This window comes from Hippopotamus amphibius, chromosome 7 (genome assembly GCF_030028045.1).
Source record: "Hippopotamus amphibius kiboko isolate mHipAmp2 chromosome 7, mHipAmp2.hap2, whole genome shotgun sequence".
NCBI lineage: Eukaryota > Metazoa > Chordata > Mammalia > Artiodactyla > Hippopotamidae > Hippopotamus > Hippopotamus amphibius.
Genome location: NC_080192.1, coordinates 5980474 through 6001710, shown reverse-complemented (window position 1 = coordinate 6001710; position 21237 = coordinate 5980474). Strand labels below are relative to the sequence as shown.

Sequence of the window (21237 nt, the reverse complement as noted above, 5' to 3'; positions counted from 1 at the left end):
TGGATTCCCCTGAAGGCCCTGAGCAGGCCCAGCACAGCACCGTGGGAATTACTCAGCTCCTCAGCCCTCCTGACGGGGGCGAGCCCGGCACACACTGCTGCTTGGCTCCTAAGGACTTGGCACGTCCTGTTAAAGAGGTGCCCCACGGCAAGGAGGGAGCCTGCACCCGGGAGTCAGACAGCCTGAGTTCTGCCCCTGGCCTGTGGCCGGTGGGAGGTGCCCAGGTCTCGTCCACAGCAGGAACTCAGGCGGTGTCCTCGGGAAGCCCTCCTGGAGTGCAGGAGACACACGCGGTCCTCTTCCTTCTCTCCTGGGGAACTGACTTCTCCATGCACTGATGGCCCCCCGTGTGGGTGCCCCCCACCCCCTACACGAGCATCAGGACTGAATGGGGGGGGCTGGCAGCCTTATTATCATCAATAATAGCCCTCACTGCTGGCCAGGCCCCGCTGGGGGCTCAGGCCCTGCCTTAACGCGTCTGCACAGCAGCTCCACGCGGGGAGCGTGGCCCGGATGATGCCGATTCTCAGAGGAGAGGCTGAGAAGGACGAGACCTGCGCAGCGCTGTGAACGGGCGGAGGGAGGCGGGGAGGCCCAGCGAGGCTGGCTCCAAGGCCCTTCCCCTACCTTCCCACGACCTGGCTTCTCTGAGTGAGGGTGCTTCGAGCGCAGGCGTGGCAGCGAGGCGAGTCCGCGCCCCGGGGGTTTGTGCTTACAATCCTCCCCCGGCCCCACATGTCCAAAACTCAGGGTGAAAGCCCCCTCCTCTCCGAAGGCTCCCCGGTGCTGGACAGAATTTGCTGGTCTCTGGCTCCCAGACCGAGGGGACCTTTGTTCACTTTCTTCCTCGGCCCTGGACCTCGGGCTTGGCCATCCTGTCTCCGCCCTGGGCTGACGACAGACCTGTGTTTCCTGCACATCCCTGCACCCAGCAGAGGGTCGGGCTGAGAGGGTGCCCAGGAGTGAGCACACTCGGGATAAACCGAGTGGCACATGCGTGCTTGTGCACCCTGCGGACAGGCAGCTCTACCCCACGAGGCCAGTCCCCTGGGGCAGGGCGCCAGCCCGGTTCCTTCTGGGCAGGCTGAGGGGCTCCATCATGGCTCTCCACAGCCTGCCCACCTCCCCAGCAGCCCCTCCAGCTCCTGCTGTTCTCTGAACGCCCCTGTCAATCACATGGGCCTTCACGTGCACCTCTTCCTGGGACGCCCTCTCTCTCCTCGTCCAGACAGAAGTTCTTCTTGCCTTTGAAATCCACTGGAAACACTTTTGTCCATTCGCTCTGCAAACACTGTGCACCTGCTATGTGCGCCACTGCCCGCAAGCTGCCAGGGGTCCTGAAGTGAATACCGCTGGTTAAGCCCCTGCTCGCTGAGCCGCCAGCGTGTGAGGCCCGAGCACAGAGGTGGAGGCTCCGCGGAGGAAGCGATGGGAGCGAGGGTAGGGAGGTCTGTGACCTGAGGCTGGAGGACAAGGAGGAAGAGCTATGGAAGCAAAGTCCTGTGGAAGGTGCGAAGCAGGGCAGAGGTGGAGAAGGGCCTGCGACTACCCGGGCAGCAGAGGAGTTCTGGAAGCTTTGTGGCCTGCACATCCCTCCTGGAGAAGATTCCACCAGGGCTCTCCCAAACCCAGCCCCGTCTGGGTGCTCTGGCCCCTGTTCCCACCAGTCCTGCTGGCAGAGGGGACAGTCCCTGGGGAAGAACACCTGTGTGCCTGACAAGCCGGAGTGTTACCAACGACCAATGCCCCGAAGAAGCCTATCTCCAGTCCACGAGCCACGATCCCCGAGCGGGCCCTGAGTGGGATGGGGGAGCCATCCGCCTCTCAGTCCTGCTGGCAGCTCGTGGTCCTTCATCGTGATTTATGGCCACAGCTGCATGTTCCCAGGAGGCAGGGAGCTCCTCGGCACAGGGACTTGGCTACAAAGCAGAGAGGAGGCCCCGAGGGTTCAGACTCTAGGAGGTTCCTCTCGGGAAACCCTTTTAACTGGCAACAGAAGGACAGCGTGTGGAGAAAGGACTCCGAGGCTCCAGCGCTATGGGGGTCTGGCACAGAGCTCATCGGGGGCAGCTCGGAGCAGCCAGGTCACCCTCTGGAAGGTCCCAGCCTTTAGCCTCCCTGGGAGAACGTGCTCCCCCCTCTAACACGCAGATGTACCTTCAGCTGTGCCTCCCCGAGTGCCGGAGCCCCCGCTCTTCTGGCTCAGGGGTGGGCGTGGCAGGCCAGGGTGCCGGCATGGAGAAGAAGCGGGGCCTTGGGGGCCTTGGCTGGCGGGGTTGGGAGACACCCTCTGAAACAGATCGTCCCATGCGGTCCGGGGTAAAAGACACATGGCCTGTGCTCTGCGGAGCCTGCTCCCCAGCCGGGTGCACAGTGAGGACGGAAGGTGGGAGGGAGGGAGGGGGACAAAGGCACCAAAGAGGGGCCTCGCTCCAGCTCTGCCCGCCCTGCCCCAGCCACCTTGGCCCAAGAAGCCCCCTCCCTCCATGCGTCCCACACCCAAGCAGTCACCAAGGCTGGTGACTTTCCCTCATCGCCTTGCCCGTCTGTCCTGCCTCTGCTCCCAGGGCACAGCCTTGCCTTGGGCCTCAGACTCTCCCTGCAGGCGTCCACGTGCTCCCCCTGGACCACCCAACCTCTAGCTTCTCCCTGCCAATCTCAGTGGCCACTGTGACAACTCTAGTCAGATCAGGACACAGCACCCTGGCACCAAAGATCAAGTCCAAACAAGGTGTCTGGGGTCAGGTGCCCAGCCTCACTCTGCAGTGCCCTGCACAAGCAGAGGTCTGGTGCTGGAGAGACAGACCTCAGCGCTGACTTCTGCCCATTTCTGCTCGCCACTCACAGGGAGAAGGCCACCCCTAGCCCCCGCCAGCTGCTGAAGGGTCGCGTCTGGGATAGGCCCATGTGTGGTGATGGACGCAGTGGTTTTCCAGCAAGAAGGCGCTCCAGGTCGACCTGCTTCTGAAGGGCCTCTGCAGGCAGGACTGTGGTTTGCCCATGAGGTCTGCTTTTTGGCCCAAGGTGTTGGTGTTTGTTTTTATTAATAGCTGACTGTTTGCCCTACTTTGGACCAAGAATCCAGGTTTGCAGTTATTTATAACAACTAAAAATTACTTCTGGATCCAGCTTTGGTTGCTTTGTGTCTCCCATGAGCGCCTCACAATTTCAAACAGAGACTCTGTGTTCTGCCTGAGCCCCACCCATGTTCTCCTGGCTGCCAAGAGCCTACTGTGTGTCAGGCCCTGTGCCCGGCTCCCAACAGGGTCCGGGAACAAAGGCAGAGGCACTGGCCCATCTCAGAAACCAAACTCAACCTCCAACCCTGAGTGCTCCCTCCTGGTCCCCAAGGGCTGAGGCCTCAGCCCTCCCCGGCTGCTTTCAGAAGGAGGCTTGGGCAGAAAGGCCCCTGGCTATCGAGCGGCTCTTGCAAAATTGCATCTGATGAGTTAAGTGTAAATAAATGAGAACCAGATGGATTAGATTTCGGGTAAGATACACATGGTCTTAGAGCTTTGGGGCCTGGGTTCTGCCAGATCCAGACACTCCCCGAGCTGTCGGAGGTGCTGGCACGGCAGGCAGGAGGTGTGACTGGAGTCTCCTGGGACCCATCTGCCTCCTGGTCTGGGCAACAGCTGGGGCCTTCTCTGGGGCTCCTGGGTCCCCCGCAGATCGGCTGTGTGTGGAAGACACAGGGTCTCCCGTTGCAGCCCTGCTCTGACACTGAGCCCCTCAGGCTGGGCCTGAGTCCAAGCTCAGTGCTGGGAGATGAGGCGCATGACTGGTGGGGTCAGCTTTCCAGACCAGGGAGCCCACTGCTCACACCCAGACCCAAGGAGCCAGCCCAGGGCAGGCCAGAGCTCTGTGGAGGCTGCTGGCCTTCAGGGTCTGGTCACTGCATCCCTCATCTGGGCCCCACCTTCAATCCCAGCTGCTGCCTGTGGTCTCCCAGTGATGGCTGAGCAGCACTGAAGATCTAGGACCAGGAGTGTGCGGCCTAAGTCCAGCTACTGACAGCCCCACTTTATAATAACCTGCACGGTGTCCCCCTGTGAGCACTCCCCGTGGGTCCTAGCTCTTGACCCGCAAGTCACACCATCTGGGGTACAAGATTCAGTAAGTAACTTGCTGTGTGACCTTCGGCATGGTGCTTACTGTTTTGGACCTTGGTTTCCTGCTCTATAAAACAGGGATAATAGTACCTGAAGTTGTGTCCAGTACACACAGGCCACCAAAGCATGCTCACAACTGTTGAACAAAGCCAGCACAAGTGCTCCAGGGGTCACAGGCGTGAACACTGTCTGGGGGATGACAAAGTCCATCCCAAGCTGGAAAACTGACAACAAACTGCCTCGGAAGGGAGCGCTCCGTCCTGCCTTGGCCTTCGGGTCTCCAAGCAGAGCAGCCTCAGCTCCTGGACTTGCTCTTTCCCTGTGTAGGCTCTGACCTGCTCATGGCCAGGGTCGCACTCTCAAGGGCCCAGGCCTACCAGCACTTAACAATGGAGAAATGCCTATTCACGTCCTCTGCCCACTTTTAAATTATCTGTCTTCTTAGTGTCGAGTTGTAAGAGTTCTTATACATCCTAGATTCTAGATCCTTATCAGACACGTGGTTGGCAAACACGTCCTCCCATTTCATGGACAATCCCTCCTTTAAAGCAGCCTTGGGCAGCACCAGGCCCCTGGGAGGTCAGTGCACCTGAGGGGGCCCTGTCCATGAGGCCTGGGCTCCTTGCAGACTCTGTTCCTAGGAGATGTCACCCTGTCCCATGGCTTTTCCAGCCACTTACTTGCCAACACTGCCCAAGCCTCTGGGCCTGCCCGCTCCACCATCCTCCAGACTCGCTTGGGTGTCCAACAGTCAGGACACACCCAACAAGGCCCACTGCTAACTCCACCTCCAACAACAAGCACAGGAGAGAGCAAAGCCCAGCCCAGCCCCACCCTCGCCTTCTCCATCTCAGCAAGTGGCAGCACGGCCCACAGCCGCTACAGCCAGAGCTTCCGTGCACTGGGGCCTGCTCTCCCCAGAGAATACAGAGTCCTTGAGAACAGGGAGGGTGTCTCGGGGTTTTAAACAGTGCACAGGGCTCATGCCTCGCGTCTGTGGGCCGAGCTGTGGGCTGAGAACTGGTCGGGGGAGGCAGCCCTGGCTGCAGGTCCTGGCTGCAGGCCTGTCCCATCAGGGGCGGGCTGTGTGGCCCTGGAGGGGCTGCCCCGCGAGGCAGCCCTGGATGAGTGACAGGAGTGAGTGCTGGGTCCTCGGCGGGCAGGGTGAGGGCTGGTCGGAGAAGAGCTGCGCTCACGTACCTGCTGCCTCAGCCTTGCCCAGCAGTGAGCCCACTGTGGGGGTGAGCACAGCCCTGCCTGCGGACAGCTCGGGGGAGGCAGGAGCAGATGCCCTCAGCACTGCCAGCCTGTGAGCACTTGTGCTCAGTGAACAAATGGAGCCACATGGGGCTCTAGGTAAGTCGGCGCAGCCCAAAGTGTCTTCCTGCTTTGTGGGTGCTTTCACTAGTAAGAGGACCAAAGTCTTCAGCTGAAGAAGAGACATCCTCACTGAAGCAGGGGGAGGGGGAGGGGCCTGAAGACAGTGGGATGCCCTCCTGAATGACACGTCACCGCCCTTTGTCTATGCCACCTACGGCAAGACCAGCTCCTCCTTTAATCTCTCTAGCACGGGCAGGAGAGGAGGCTGCAGGAGATGAAGGGCACCCCCGTTTCCCGAGCCCCTGCCCTGTGCCAGGCACTCTCATTGCAGTGCCCCGTTTGGGCTCGGCCCGGCGCAGTAGCGGCAGTGTCACAACCGGGAGCTCCCCGCAGTGAGCGGCCTGTCCTCCGTCACCAATGTGCGGGTGACAGAGCCTGGGTGGAGGCTGGACGCTTCTGTCCCCCCGCCCTCAGGCCTCTGACAGCACAGCTGTGAACGTGATCCTGGCTGGACATCTGTGGGAGGCACTGGAGTTTTTAAAAATTTCTTTTGATGGGGATAAGAATGGAGGACTGGAAAGAGGGAAGGCGGAAAAAAACAAACAAACAGACCCTGGAACCAAAGCAAGAAGCTCCAAGAAAAGACGGGGAAATGCTCTGACAGGATTCTTAATGAACATCCTCAGAAATAAACCAGGCCCAGCTGGCTGCGATTACCTCCCGGGCCTGTGGATGGGGCGGGCAGGGCGAGTCCCACTGACTTGGGAAAAACTCCACAGAATCAAGACGGGCCCAGGAGCTCCCCACGCCGCCCTGGTGGACACGGTCCTCCGGCCGGTCTGTCACGCCTGTCTTTGGCCAGCTCAAATGCCTCGCTCCCAGCATAAATTTCCCACCACCGGCACTGCCTGGAATTCTGAACCTACAAGCATCAAATCTTCCCAGTTAAGCTCAGCATTTTCTTCCACCTTCTATAGCTGTTGCGTCTAAAATCCAGGCCTTTCCACCTATCAGCCTGCTGTGGGGGCTTGCTGGTGGCACGCTCCCTTCCTCCTTCCCGCCTGCGGCCTCCACCAGTGACCCTGGGAGTCCTCTGTGAATGTGGGGGCTCCCGTGGGCTCCCGCCCCAGCCTGCCACGGCTCCTTCACCGGGCTGGCTGTGAGCTGGCCTGTTCCTTCCCACGCTCAGCAGTCTCTCACTGCCAGGCCTGGGGGGTCACGCAGCTACAACAGGACTGAGCAATGATGTCGTGCCAACAGAGTTGGCGCTTTAAGAAAGTAGCAGGCAGAGGGGGGCTGGAAAGGGGCAGAGGTGGAGGCTGACGTGGGCACCAGGGAGCTTCGTGGACAAGGCACCACTGGGCTCGGCTGAAGCACCAGGAGGACCGCATGCCTCCCCACGGCCAGCACCCACCCCCTTCCAGCCCAGGTTGTGGCACGACCTTTCCATAGCATTCTTGCCCTCAGGAACTTAGCATGGGTCCCGATCGCTTGTCCAATAAGACTTTTATTATTCAAAAATTTGAATTCACAAGGAATTTTGAAAAACCTGGGGAAAAAAGGATTCACACTCTAGCTACAACCTCAATCACGAGCATCTACTTTATTTCTGCCTTTTTTCACATGCCAAGTTTCTGCTAGTGGTAATGGATCACTCTGTACATGACCTTCCCGCCCGTCTTCACTGACAGCTGAGGTGGCGCCCTTGTCGTGCTGGGGCTGAGTCTTGGCGTCCTTCTCCCCTGCTGCTTTCCAGGCCGGAAGGGACACCCCTCCCCGCTCTGTGCAATGTTTCTCTTCACCCCATTAATAAGCTCCCCTGTGAGGGACACATCTGGATAGCCGTGGCCCTTTCTATCTTACGGATTTTTCCTTCAGATGGATCCCCGGAAGTGGGATTCCGGGGCAGAGACCATAAGCTTTTTCACTTATCATTCCCTGCTGGATCCCTGTCACTCTGCACACAGCTTGCTGATTTCCTGCCCGAGAGTGTGTCTGCTCCAGGCGTTGGCTCATCTGCAGTCATCTTTCTACCGCCCATGTCTTCCCCCCAGAGAACTGTGATGAGTCCCACGTGTCTGTCCACTCATTCATCACTCCACAAGGCAGGGAATAGGCAGTGAGCAGGAGGTCAAGGCCTGCCCTCAGGGAGCTGCCCGACCAGGGGGAGAGAAGTGGTAAGACCGGGTAAGACCAGGGATCGGGAGGTCGAACCGAGAGGCAGGGGGGCCTCTCTCTAAACTGCAGGGACCAGTGCAGGGAGAGGTGTGTTTGGGAGTGGGCTTCCTGCGGGTGTATGTGTGTGTGTATACGCCTGCACGAGTTTGGTGAGGCTGGAGCAGCAGGTAGGGTCCTGGAGGCTATCGAAGGAGGGGCTCGGAACCAGGCTTGCATCTGATGAGTCCAAGATGCAGCCAAAGGAGATTCCCTCCACTCCTACATCCGCAGGTCTAAACCTCCAGGTCGTGGACTCGGAGAGCAATCAGCACAGGTAGCTTTGCTGACAGGCCACCGTCTTACACACACCGGCTCCTCCTGAGCCCACTCTCCTTGTCTGACAGAGCCTTCTCACCTTTCTCGCATCTGCTGTTCCCTCCTCCCCTCGCCCCATCTCTGCCCCGACCTGATGACGTTTACTTACTGCTGGCAGGGCAATGTCTGCCAGGGTATCCTGGCAGACACGGGCACTCAGGGGCAGGTGCTGACCCAGAGGTTATGGATCATTTCTCCCAGCCAGACGGCCACCACAGCAGCGGCACCAGCTCTCACTCAGCGCCCACAGGCTGCCAGGCCCCCCACATCCTGGACTCTGATTCCAGTCCCACATCTTGTCTATGTGATTACACATGAATGGTGAAAGAAGTCCCGACAGAATCTGGGGCGGGGGGTGGGGGGAGGGCATACAAACAGCACTGCAGGACCATAACCATGTACAGTCAGTTCTACACACAGATGGTATCAGACAAGAACATTAGCACATGAAAGCTGTTGACCTGTTGGGGTGGCGAGCTAATGGGGGCATGATCTTCTGTCTTTTCTATTGATTTCTCTGAGTGTTTCTGTATAATTATTACACGTGTGGAAGACGGGGAAGTAAACAGACCTTTTCAACTCTGCGTGATGAGCACTGTGACTCAGTTTGGTCCACGTGCAGTGTGGGGACCAAGTCACCCTGCCAGGAAGGCCCCGGAAGAGGTGCAGAAGGATGAACTAGAGCCCTTGGGACAGGCAAGGGGAGATGTCCTCCAGGAGGGAGGAAGCACAGCGGGCAGGGGGACAGGCTTCATATTCACATGGAGAGAAGGCAAGGCTGGAGTGGCAGGCAGAGCCTGGAGCCCAGCTGCCAGGCTGAGGACCCCAGACTTCTCCAATGGCAAGAAGGGCCTCCCCCAAGGCTCATCCAAATGCCTCCACTGGGATCGTACCTCTTGGCAGCCAGCAAATGAGCCAGGACAGGGCAGGGCAGCCCGTGGGATCCTCTCCCATCATTAAGGGAACACCTGAGGGCTTACCAAAGACCCCAGACCAAGCAGCTGGGTGGCTGCCATGGCTACCTACTTCCCACACACAAGGAGTGCCAGCCGGGCACAAGCCCTCTCTGCCGGCTAGTCTATTTCCAACTGCATGTGGTCGGGATGAGGCGGGTGCCAGGGAGGGGGCTGGGGCAGGCAAGGCATGGGGCTGGCGAGTGACCACTATAAACAGCCTGTTGGAGCTGGGAAAGGAGGGTCGCTGCAGCATCTGTCCAGACGCAGCCAGGCCCGGCAAGCGTCCAGGGTGACCCGATCACCACCCAGGGCACAGACTGCTCCAAAGGAAGCAAGATTCCTGGCAAAGCAAGCGCTGTATTAGAGACGCTGGGACACGCTTATTTGTTGATAATGCCCCTTTTTAGGCACAGGGTTCAGTTTTGGTTTGGGGCCTGTGTTTTGGTGGTAGAGTATTTTTAAAGAGCCTTCACAAGACACTTATTTTGTTTATTTCTCTGAGTTCCAACCAAGCCCTTGGCACATGGACTGCAAACAAGAAAGATGAAGGAACGTGTCTGCTCGCCTGGCCTGTCCTCCGCAACTGGGTGTTTTCTTTGCTGTTTATGGACTTGGCATTCTCCACCCTGGGACAGAGCAGAACTTCTTCCCCAGGTCACCACACTGAGACCTATTCAAAGGTGGGCCTGCCATGGGGCGACGGACAACAGATGTCAACCCAGTCCTACCAGCAGGAAGGGCTGCCTTGCATTGTGATGTGGTCTCTGACCTGAACGTGCACCCAGAGGCAGGGCAGGAAGGAGAGGCAGTGAAGGCTCCCGACGCCCCCTGGGTGCCTCCCTGCCGCCACACAGACCCCCTGCTCGATCCTACAGCTCCCTCTCAGGAACACCAGCACACCTCTTGTTGGGTAAGAACAGTGAGAGAGGAGAGCTGGCCCCAAACCGCTACTAGGAAGGGAGCTGGGAGCCAGGCTGATGTGTCTGCCTCCCAGGTACCTGCTCTCCCCTCCTCTAGAACAGGGACTAGAAGGAGCTGGGCCTGGAGATGAGGATGGGGACGGGGCATCCTGAGCTCAGCTGGCCGCAGGAGGCTGCAGTCTTGCGGGCTGCTGGAATACGCCTTCACCCCACCCCCTCCATCTCCCACAGATCTCGGAAGCTTTGAGAGCACTGAAGCTCTGCCCCAGCACCAGGCTAGTGCAGGCACCACTGTCAGACCAGGCGCTCCCGGAGAGTCAGAATCCGACCTTCTGCCCCCTTCCCCGCCACCCGCCCATCCCTCCATCACACCGATGGGCGTGGGCCTGCGCCGGGCCCGGGGACGCAGAGCTAAGTCACTCTGGACCTTGGCCCTCCAGGACCTCCCGAGGCAGGAGAGACCTGGCCCTGGTGTCCAGGGACAAGCCCGGGGGCTCAGTGCTGAGGCAGAAGGCAGCCTGGGAGGCTGTGGGCACCCAGGGGAAGGGTGGGCAACTCAGGGAAAGCTTTCTGGAGGGGCTGATGCCCGAGCTGAGTTGTAACAAGTAGGGGTCAGCCAAAGAAAGCATTAATGAGGAGTGCGGGGAAGGGTGACTTGGGCAGAAGGAACAGCAGATGTGACGATACTCCAGAGCAGGAAAGAGGGGTACGTTTAGGGAAACGGAAGCTGTTCGACATGCTGGAGATGACAGTTCTGAGAAACAAGGAGAGAGAGAGGTAGGCAGGGGCTGCATCTGGCGGGGACGAGGAGCTGGGCCACTGTCCCTGAGGACACTCCATGCCACCAAGTCATCAAATCACAAGATGTCAGAGGGAGAAGGGCTCTGACACAGCAGCCAGGCCAAGGGGTTCCAAACAGTGTTCCTGACCCCAGGGACCTTGTGGAAGTGGGGATGGGCCCCGCGGAGAGCAGGGCTCTCCTCCCCGCCAGTCTGGGCTCCCATGTCAGCCAGAGCAGTGTGCCCACCAGACGACTCTGCTTGAAATAAAGGGTTCTGCTGCTAGAAACAAAACCCCACGACATCTGAAAGCCACTGGTCGAATCCCATCCCTTATTTCACACACGATGGGGAAACTGAGGTCTAGAGGGAGTTTCCCAAGGTCCCCCAGCAAGTCCATGGCCCCAAAAGCCTGATTCCCAGCAACCGCCCTTTTCCTCCAGCACTCGTCTGGCGCCTCCTGTAAGAAGCATCCCGCAGCTCTGCCCACCCCCTCCCCCGGGCCCCCAGTCCTGAGCTGGCCGCAGGCATGGGGCTGGAGAAGTCCACTCCAACCCCCCAAACACACCTGGGTCTCAATCAATCCACCCCCCCACCCTGCTCCAGGATCTCCCTGGTTCTGTAGCGATTTGGGGAAAGAAGGAAGCCCGTTTATAAAGACGCACACTGCGTCCAGTGTTTTTCTTTTTTCAAGCCAAAGAATTTCCATCAGATTAACAGTTGTAAAAAGCTGGGAGGAGAAGTGAGTCTGAATCCAACTTGTCCTTTGACAGCAAATCCCTCCAACCAAGTGTGTTTAGACCACCTGAATGTGGGCCAAGAATAGGGAAAAGCAGAGGGGGGTGAGGCATAAATAGAGAGAACAGGAAGAAACCTCTCCAGTTTACCTTGAAAAATACTGGTGTTTATGGAGTAAGTATATGACTGTCCGAAGCTGTTTAGTTTTACATTAAAATGGTCGGCATTTTTTTCACCAGCAAGAAATGCATTTGAGCTGTCGAAGTATGAAGACAAATAAACAGAGGCAACTTGAGCCTTCGTTAGGGGTTCAAGGGAGCAACACATTGTCTCCAGCTGTCCTCCAGGATGAGAGGGGCGTCTTCACAAAGGCTGGGGCGCGGCACTTTCATCCTGCCAGGGACCAGCCCGGTGCGGGGAGAGCTGACTGCCGCACCCACACGGAGCATCTGGGCGTCTGTGGTGCTTTCCTCCCACATGTGCAGCTGGGCTCCTGGGCCCCGCTGGGCTCTCCCAGGTTCCTCTCCTCCTCTTCTCCCTCTGCCTGGAGGCCTCTAGTGTCACCTGCACATCTGATCCTACCAGACAAGGATCATGTTCATTTTGTAGAGAAGGAAACTGAGACTGAGTAAGAGGTGATACGTGTCCAAGATCACAAAATGAGAATGTGGCAGAGCTGGGATTGGAAGCCTTGCTGCCACATGAGCCCTGTCAATGGATGAGGTTTCTGACCCAGGAGGGTGGTGAGCAGTGGCTCATCTGGCAGGAGCACCGTGTGGAACACAAGGAACATTCCCCAACCAAAGGGCTTCACCCCCAGCTCAGGGAGGAGGCTCGTCCCCTGCCTCTTCACCGGCTCAGAAAAGACAATCATTTTCTTTAAAAAGAATTCTGACTTTGCACACCAGGAATAAGTGATAATTAGGTAATTCACATCTGCTGAGCCCTTGCTGTGTGCCAGGCACGTGCTTTGCAAAGCTTATCTCATTTGGTCTCTGCATCATCCCTGTCAAATAAGCACTGCTATTAGCCCCGCTGTACAGATGAGGGTACGGAAGCCCAGGGAAGTGAAGTTACTTGCTTAAGGTCACACAGTTAAGTGATGGACCCAGGATTCAAAGCCAGGCAGGCTGATTCCCGATGCTTCTTGAGGGCTGGGAACACGTCATCCATCTCCCAATGGCAAGCTCCCAGCCCAGGACAAGGCACGGGGCAGATGCTCATGAAATCTCATGAAATGAATGAATGTTAAGAGCTCTGGTTTCTGACGCCATCTGGAACCTCTAGCGTCTCATATCCCCCCTGAACCCCAGACCTGACTACCCCACAGACTTCTGACCTTGTACACCACTTCCATTCAGATGGCTATTGATTATCTCAAATTGAACTTGGCCAAACAGGCTCTTAGTCCACCCCCTTCCCCATTCCAAAATCTGTCCTACCCCCAGTCTTCTGCATCTCAGCCACAGTAGCACAGCTACACAGTAACTCTGAGCAAAAAACTAGCAGTCAAAAACTAGCAGTGGGTCTCAGTTCCTCTTTCCCCCTCACTTCTTGTATCTAATCCATCAGCAATTCATTTTGGCTCTGTTTTCAAAACATACATGAATTCAACTACTTCCCATCACCTCCACCAGTGTCACCCTGGGCGGAGCCACCAACATCTCTGACCCAGACCACCACCGTGGTCTCTGCCTCTTATTCCCTGTAACACATTCTTTGTTGCACAGCCAGAAAGCAAATCTCTTAATTATAATGTCAATCCCTGGTTACAATGTCCCATGGTTTCCCAGCTAATTTAGGATAAAATCCCAACTCCCTTGGGGGGGCCTATGAGGCCCCACATGACCTGGCCCTGCCCACTCCGGACCTCGTCTCCAGGCCCTCTCCCTCCCTCCAGATCCTCCAGGCGCAATGACCTGTTCCCAAACTCACCCAGACTGTCCCTGGCTTGGGCCACTGCCCTGGTCCTCCCCCTTCTGCCTGGAGGGAAGATCTTCCTTAGATCTTCAAGTGGCAGCTTCCTCCTCCTCCATGAGGCACTTCACTGAGTCCCCTCCCCTTGAACAAGGATGGACCTTCCTTACTGCCTTGACTGGTAGAGTTGGGTGGAAGTGACTTCTGAGACTAGACTGTAAAACTTCTACATGCTTGCGTCTCGTTCTCTGGGGACCCAGCCTCCATGCTGTGAGGAAGCCCACACCAGCCCGTGTGGGGAGACCACACGGAGACGCCGCCCCTAAGGGTTCTGCCGACAACGGACAGCAGCCACCAGATGTCAGCGGGGAAGCCTCCAGACGATTCCAGCCCCTATTATGTCATCCCCAGCCTCGGGTCTCCCCAGGTGAGGCCCCAAGCACCATGCAGCAGAGACAGCCGTCCCTGCTGCGTGCTGTCTGGGTTCCTGACCCATAGAGTCTGCAAGCGACGTAAAAGGGTGTTTTATGCTGCTCAGCGTGGGGTGGTTTTTACGCAGCAATAGTAACAGGAATACCACCCTCTCCAATGCTGTCACGCTGACCTGATCACTTCCTACCACATTATTATTATTTTTTTAAAGATTTGGTTTATTATTTATTTATTTTTGGCTGCGCTGTGTCCTCACTGCTGTGCGTGGGCTTTCTCTAGCTGTGGCTAGCGGGGGCCACTCTTCGTTGCGGTGCAGGGGTTTCTCATTGTGGTGGCTTCTCTTGTTGCAGAGCACAGGCTCTAGAGCACAGGCTCAGCAGTTGCGGCGCACAGGCTTCGTTGCTCCACGGCATGTGGGATCTTCCCGGCCCAGAGCTCGAACCCGTGTCCCCTTCATTGGCAGGCGGATTCTTAACCACTGAGCCACCAGGGAAGCCCACTACCACATTATTTAGTTTTATTATTTTTCACTGGAGTTGACTGACTGAACTTACTTTACTGTGTTATGTGTTTACTGGGGCACTGTCTTCACCCCTCACTAGTGTGGGTGCCTGGTGGCTTTTGTTCACCATTCACTGTATCTTCAGCACTTAAAACTAGGTCTGGCATACAGCAGGCGCTCAGAGCAATATTTCTGAATAACAAATGGATGACTACTAGGTTGGAGGCTTGTATCACTGCTAATACAGTCGTGAGAGGCGCGAGCATTTCTGTGTTTCTCACGACCCTGGGAGTCCTGCGACTCGAGCTCTGTCTAACTCAGTTGGATCTCCACGTGTGCCCAGTGCGGACATTAGCTGAGCTTGAGGACCCAGGATACATGGCACTTCTTCAAGATCATTTATTCATGCATTCTACAAATATTTATTACCTGCCTATGATATGCCGGACACCACACTAGACTCTGAGGAGGGAGATGGAGAGACAGACAAGACAGCTTCTGCCTGCAGGGGAGGAGAGAGGACCCCAGCCCAGAGCTGCAGGAAAGACTGGAGTGAAGGGAGACACCGGCTGGGTCTCGAACGACAAGTAGGACCTCACCAGGTCAGCTGGGAAAGGGGTCACAGGGAGCAGCCCTGAACAGCAGGAAGGGGTGGAAAGACTATGTGGGTTTAAGGAGGGCTGGGCCAGAGGGCACGGGTGGGCAAGGATGAGAGGTGCAGAGATGAGGCTGGCAGCGCACTGGCCTGATGGTCTTGTGAGCCGGCGGACAGATGAACTGGGTGCCGCCGTGAAAGCAACGGGAGCCATGCAAGAGGGTTTGGTGATAACAGGGCTCTGCATGGTCACACAGGGAAAGACACCGCCCCCAAGAAGCCCAAGGGTGACACAGAGCTCCTGCATGGGTGGCAAGATCCTGCCTTGGCCTGGGAGGCAGTACAGATTCAGGGGAACTCCCTGGAGCAAGGGCGGCGCTCACGCCCTTTAGCACGCCACCCACCAGCCTGGCTTGGCAGATGCTAAGATTTCTCAGTGACTCCCAAACTCACAGTGGGGCATATCTAACCCCTAAGGAAGGAAGCCCCTCCCTGATCCAGGAACAGCCTCCTAGAGCTGGTTCTGTTCTGGGAGCCATGGAGCAAGGGGTGGGCAGTGGCTTCCAGGCTTGAACTGGCAAATGCACAGACCTGGGCTCTGGTCCTAGCTCTACGCTGTGTGATCTTACATAGGTCACTTTCCCTCTCTGAGCCTCGGTTTCCTCATTTGTAAAGAGGGGCTACTAATGGCTTCTGCTGTGAGGACTAAACGAGAGAACGTGAGCATGACATCCTGGACAACTCTGGGTGCACAGCAGAGATGCAGCCAAAGTCCCCTCATCTCACCTAAGAGGAGCTGACGACCTAGCACAAGGCCAGGCATACAGGAGATGCTCAATAAGTGTTAACAGGAATGGAGCGATCTGGTTAACAAAACAACTTTTCTGCTGAACCTGGCTGCAGATGGCTCCTCTTCATCAGGGGAAAAAGTGCTGAGAAGCAAGTCTGAAATTCAAACTGTGAGCAACTTGAGAACCGTATTTTTCAGTAAGTCAAGATAAAGATTGGGGTCGCAGAAAACATCTGGCTAAGTGAACGAATGGCTTTAGGGAAAAAGGAGCCTTGCTTTGTGGAGTCGGGAAAAAATTACCCACTGCTGGTTTTAATTTAAGATGAAAAAAAAATCTTATTCTATTAGCCTAAATGTTGCTCTTATGTCCAATTGCATGGAGTTTGGAATAATATTTTTCAAGCAGAACTACTGCTATTTCAAGTAATTACAATGCTCAAAGCAGTCATTTGGGGTTGAGCAAGGATCTCATCACGGTTTCAGTTCCCTCTGGTGTCATTTTCTGTTATATTTGAGAAATTCCTCAATAAAGATGTCAAATAGAAAGAGGGTTTTACTCCCCAGAGGACAGATTTGGCCACCCTCCAGGACGCAGTCCCAGGCACGCCATCTCCACAAGAAAATAACCTCATTTGCTCAAAAGAAAAGGTTCAACTGTGAAAACCCAGGCAAGAAAGCAACCCTTCAGCCATCAGCCTCATTTCTCCTAGTTAGCTCAGAATGCTTTTCAAACTGTGCCGACCGGGCTCGAGTCCAGCCATCATCCCCAAGGAATTCAGTGGTGGTTGAGAGCGGAATGTTACAACCGGATGAGACTTTTGACCCAGACTTTCAGAGACAAAACAAAAGGAGATGCAAACAGGCCTGACTGTCCCTGATGGGTGACGGGTTGTGGGGTGGGGCTCAGAGTGGCTGAGCAGAGACGGGCAGGACCACACGAAGCAGCGAGAATGCAGACCACAGACCCTTCCAACAACTCAGTTAGCTTCTCACCGCCACCAACACCCACTTAGGGCAGGCCCTGTGCTGAACTGCATCAGGCAGCAGGAACACAACTCCTACTGAGACCAAGCAGGTAGGTAAATGACCAACTGGTTGTGAGCAATAGGGAATGGTGGGGAGTGTGGCCATCAGGAATGCACACACACCCTCCGAAGATGGTGGCCACGGCGTGGCGCCCGCTGGTTGCTGCTGCACCCCACCGAGACGTGGGCAAGAGGCGTCCCTGGCTCTTGGTCCCATGCCTTGAGGGTCTCTGCTCTGCCCCTCCTGTGGCTGCAGGCCTCCGCATGGAGTAAGGAGTCCACATGGGGTTGTGGCACCTGGACCACATACCCACCTTCGAGACCACATCCTGGATGTCTGAGACCCCCAAATTCCCTGTCCAAATGGCCCCACGCCTGTCTCTTCTCAGAGGGATAGATAACAGAAACTAGCTAAAGGGAAGATGGTTTGATGGCAAATGGCCAGGGCTTACACATTCAGGTTAGGGTGTCCTCAGGCTCCCTGTGGTGTAGGATGGAGCCAGGGGTGAGAAGGAGGGGCGGAGAGCAGGCACTGCCCATGCTTTCTGGCACAAAACTCCAAGGAGTCCTAGAATTCTAAATTCCAATCTCACCTCCAAGTCATTAGGAAGGAATATCTGTCAAGGTAGAAGAGACTGAACGTATGCTGGTTTGAAGCTTTGTAATGACTTACAGATTTGGCCACGTGGGATACACACTCCTGCCCAAGTCCCACAAAGTCGAGGCCCGGGTGACCATGGCCAAGCAGGAACAATGCTGGAAAATACTGATTTTTATGTGACATCCCTTGATTTATAAATGTCGACAAATAATTCAACCACCACCACTATCAACATCATACCATCAACGTGGGGCGACCAGACCAAACACGCTCACGGGCTGGAGGAGGCCCGTGGGCTGCCAGCTCGAAACCTCAGCAACGATGTCACCATAGCATGCAGTTCTACTTTCAGAGTTAATTGCCACAGTGACCCCGCGACAGGCATTACTGACCCTTTCTGCAGTTAGGGGAAGAGACACATGGAGAGTTTGAGTAACTGGTCTCAAACCATGAAACTCAGGAGCGGTGGTGACAGAATTTGGGCCACATCTTCGGACTCCAAGTCCAGCTTCCTCTTACAGCGTTACCTGTTTCAGCCAGCCTTCATAAGCCTCCGTGGTCCCGACACTGTGCGGGCACTTTTCCAGCGTTTTATGGGTAAGGGCGTTGAGGCCCTTAGAGCTTCCGTGGTCAGGCGGGGCTGGAGCCGGTGGGAACCAAGGTCTGACGTCTCTAGAGCTGGAGTTTTGTCTCAAGAAGGAAAAAGCCCAAACAGAAAGAGGTCTGTTGGGAAGCATGTGCCCTCAGTTAAAAGCAGAGAAGCAACAGAGAGAGCCTTTTCTCGGCTGCCATATGTGCGAGTTAGAGCCGTACGGAGTTGCAATCTGTGCTCGGAGGTGGGGGTGGGGGGAGTCTTACCCAGTTTCTTAAATTAATCAGTGTAAAAAGAATCCGTTGTGAAAATAATGTTGTTGAAACAAAGACCTGCAGAGACTCCATTAGTCTGGAGGCGTTGGGTATACCTGCTGTAGCCAAGAACAAAGGTGCTTACAAAGAGGTGACCCTGCCCAGGTAAGAGAGCTGTGACAAGAAGGGGAGCCTGCATGTCTGACACAGCCCGGGGAGCACAGACGGCAGGCCGGGCCCCGCCAAGGTCTCGGAGGCCTCAGAGCAGCCCACCGCCAGACACCTGCTCTGAGAGACCATGACCAGACTGCTACCTGCCCGGTGCCAGCAACTCTCTGGATGCTGGACATCCCTGATCCCACTCAGTCCTCACAAGAGCCCAACAAGGCAGAGACTGCGAATGCTGTTTTACAGGTGAGGCAACGGAGGCCTGGAGGTGAAGTGGCCAAAGGTCACACAGCTGATAACTGGCAGAACCAGTATTGGAGCCCAGAACTGGCAGTTTCCAGGGTCTGTCCTCTTGACCGCTAGGGACACTGCCTGCTGTTCCACAGAGACTGTCAGCTCTGCCTTCACGGACTGATCGATTTCTGAAATGTACTCTCTCATCTGAAAAAAGGGGCGAATAACTAGTAAGGTTAAATGCTTACATTCTTGGGAGGATTAAACGAGAGAAAACTTGAACAATATTGAACTTGGCATCTGGCACCGTGAATGTTGAACAGCTTGGGTTCTCTGCAGTCTCATCAAAGGCTCTGCCTTCCTCTGCAGCCCCACCTCCCTCCGTTCCTACCTCCCCACCCCTCAAGCCCAGCCTCAAGGAGCCACCCACAGCTCTCCCTGTGTAAGACCCAGTAAACTGGCCCCCTACCTTTGGAGATCCTGTTCAACACAACCTCCTCTTTGAAGTCCCCCTGAGGAGTTAGGCCCAATTCCGTCCCCCTCTCCCCCCCCACGCAGAGGTAGCTCTTCACAGACCGCTCTGGGCTTCAACAGCCTGCTGTCCAGACCTCTGTTTCGGCACTTATTTTGGGTGTAATTACATGTTTACAGATCTGTTTCGCATAACAAGCTGATCTGAGATCCAATATGCATTAAACAAAAACAGGCAGAAGAACTGAAGTTGAATACACTGAAAAAGTTTTGGAGCACTTGGGATGTCAAGCTTCCTAGGCCATACACCAAAAACCCAGCTGGCACGATGGAAGGTTTACCGAGCCCTTCCAGGAAGCACTGCGTTGAAAGGCATAAAAAAATCCAAATGATCCTTTTGACCCAGTAGTTCCAGGAAGAACTGGTAAGGAAACAGTTGGGGAAATAAGAAAAAAAAACCACCTCTGGATTCTGATGGTAAAAACAAACAAAATAAGCAAACAATTCAAATGTCCAACCATAAAAGGGTGGCCGAGGCACCTACAGTTATCCTAATGCCTGTTGGTTGAATATTTATACTAGCCAGGTGCCAGCCGCTTCACTTCCCTGTGCCACTGCATCCTCACACACGACCTGGTGAGGCCAGCAGCATGTTCTCCCCGTTTAGGTCACGGTGATAGGAACAGCTCCTAGGACTGAGAGCCCGGGGACAGGCACACTTCTCAGCTGTCTAGACACGACAGCAGTTACTGCTCCCAGCAGCCTGTGAGACAGCTCTCTTCACACCCTCCCTTTGCCAAAAAGTGACTGAGAATCAGAGATGTTAAGAACGTGTCGGACTTCCCTGCTGGTGCAGTGGTTTAGAATCCGCCTGCCAATGCAAGAGACGTGGGTTCAAGCCCTGGTCCAGGAAGATTCCACACATCCCGGAGCAACTAAGCCCGTGCGCCACAACTACTGAGCCTGAGCTCTAGAGTCTGAGAGTCACAACTATTGAGCCCATGCGCCACAACTACTGAAGCCCACACGCCTAGAGCCTGTGCTCCACAACAAGAGAAGCCACCACAGTGAGAAGCCTGCGCACCACAACGAAGAGTAGCCCCGACTTGCTGCAACTAGAGAAAGCCTGTATGTAGCAATGAAGACCCAGTGCAGCCATAAATAAATAAATAAATAAATAAATAAATAAATGTGTCCGTGGCCACACCATACTCCTGCCAAGTCCGTGGTCTTACTCTCTAGGCTCCAGCTGTCGTTCCCCAGGTAACTCAGCAGCCGGTAGCAGAAAAGGGCTTGGGGGACAGGAGCACCTACTTTGAGGCCATGTGCTTCCTACCAGGAGATGCTCCTGCTGCTACAGGCTGCAAACCACCCCTGTTATGGGCTGGATTACTTCACTCCAAAGCTGTCCTGATCCCCAGTGCCGGTGAAAGCAATCCTTTCTGGAGATCCCTTACTGGCAGATGATCAAGTTAAGATGAGGTCAGTAGGGTGCACCCTAATCCAACATGACTGTGCCCTTAGAAAAAGGAGACATTTGGACACAGAGACAGGCATGCAGAGAGCAAAGACAATGTGAAAACAGAGGAAGAACGTGATCTACAGAGGAAAGCCTGAGGCTTCCAGAAGCTAGGAGAGAGGCAATAAACAGGTGCTCCCTCAAAGCCCTCTGAAGGAACCAACCCTGTCAGCACCACAACTTCAGACTTCCAGCGTCTAGAACTATGACAGAATAAATTTCTGTAGCTTAAGCTATCCAGTTTGTTACTTTGTTCCAGCAGCCCCAGGTTGTTAGTCACTTATCAAACCATGAGGCAACTTGGAAAATGGTGATGACAGGGGCCAGGTATGTGATTGCAACTACAGTAGTCACACCTGGGTGCAGAGAGACATCTGGGAGCAAACACACCACCGTAACCACGATGCGTTCCAGTTTTTCTTTGTTTTTCTACATTTTCCCAATTTTACCCAGAAAGTTTGCATTACTCCTATACATTTTATACAACTGTCTTAAAAATATATGTATTTGCACCAGGAGAATCTGGAGGTTTATAAGAATCCTTGTTATGGGCTGAACTGTGTTTCCCCCAATTCCATATGTTGAAGGCCTAACCCCCAGTAGCTGAGAATGTGACTGTATTTAAGACGGGACCTTGAAAGCGGTAATGATGTTGAAAATGAGTTGTTAGGATGCCTTCTACTCCAATATGACCGGTGTCCTTATAGGAAGAGGAGATTAGGGCAGAGAGAGACACACACCAGTTACGTGCATGCAGAGAGATGACCACGTGAACACAGA

General features: G+C 55.4%; 1 protein-coding gene across 2 annotated transcripts in view; it reads right to left on the bottom strand.

Annotated features, from left to right (window-relative positions):
* The window catches only part of SCUBE1 (signal peptide, CUB domain and EGF like domain containing 1), a 129885-nt gene that overhangs the window by 87175 nt on the left and 21473 nt on the right, over positions 1–21237 (bottom strand). The gene's annotated exons all lie outside the window — the stretch shown is intronic.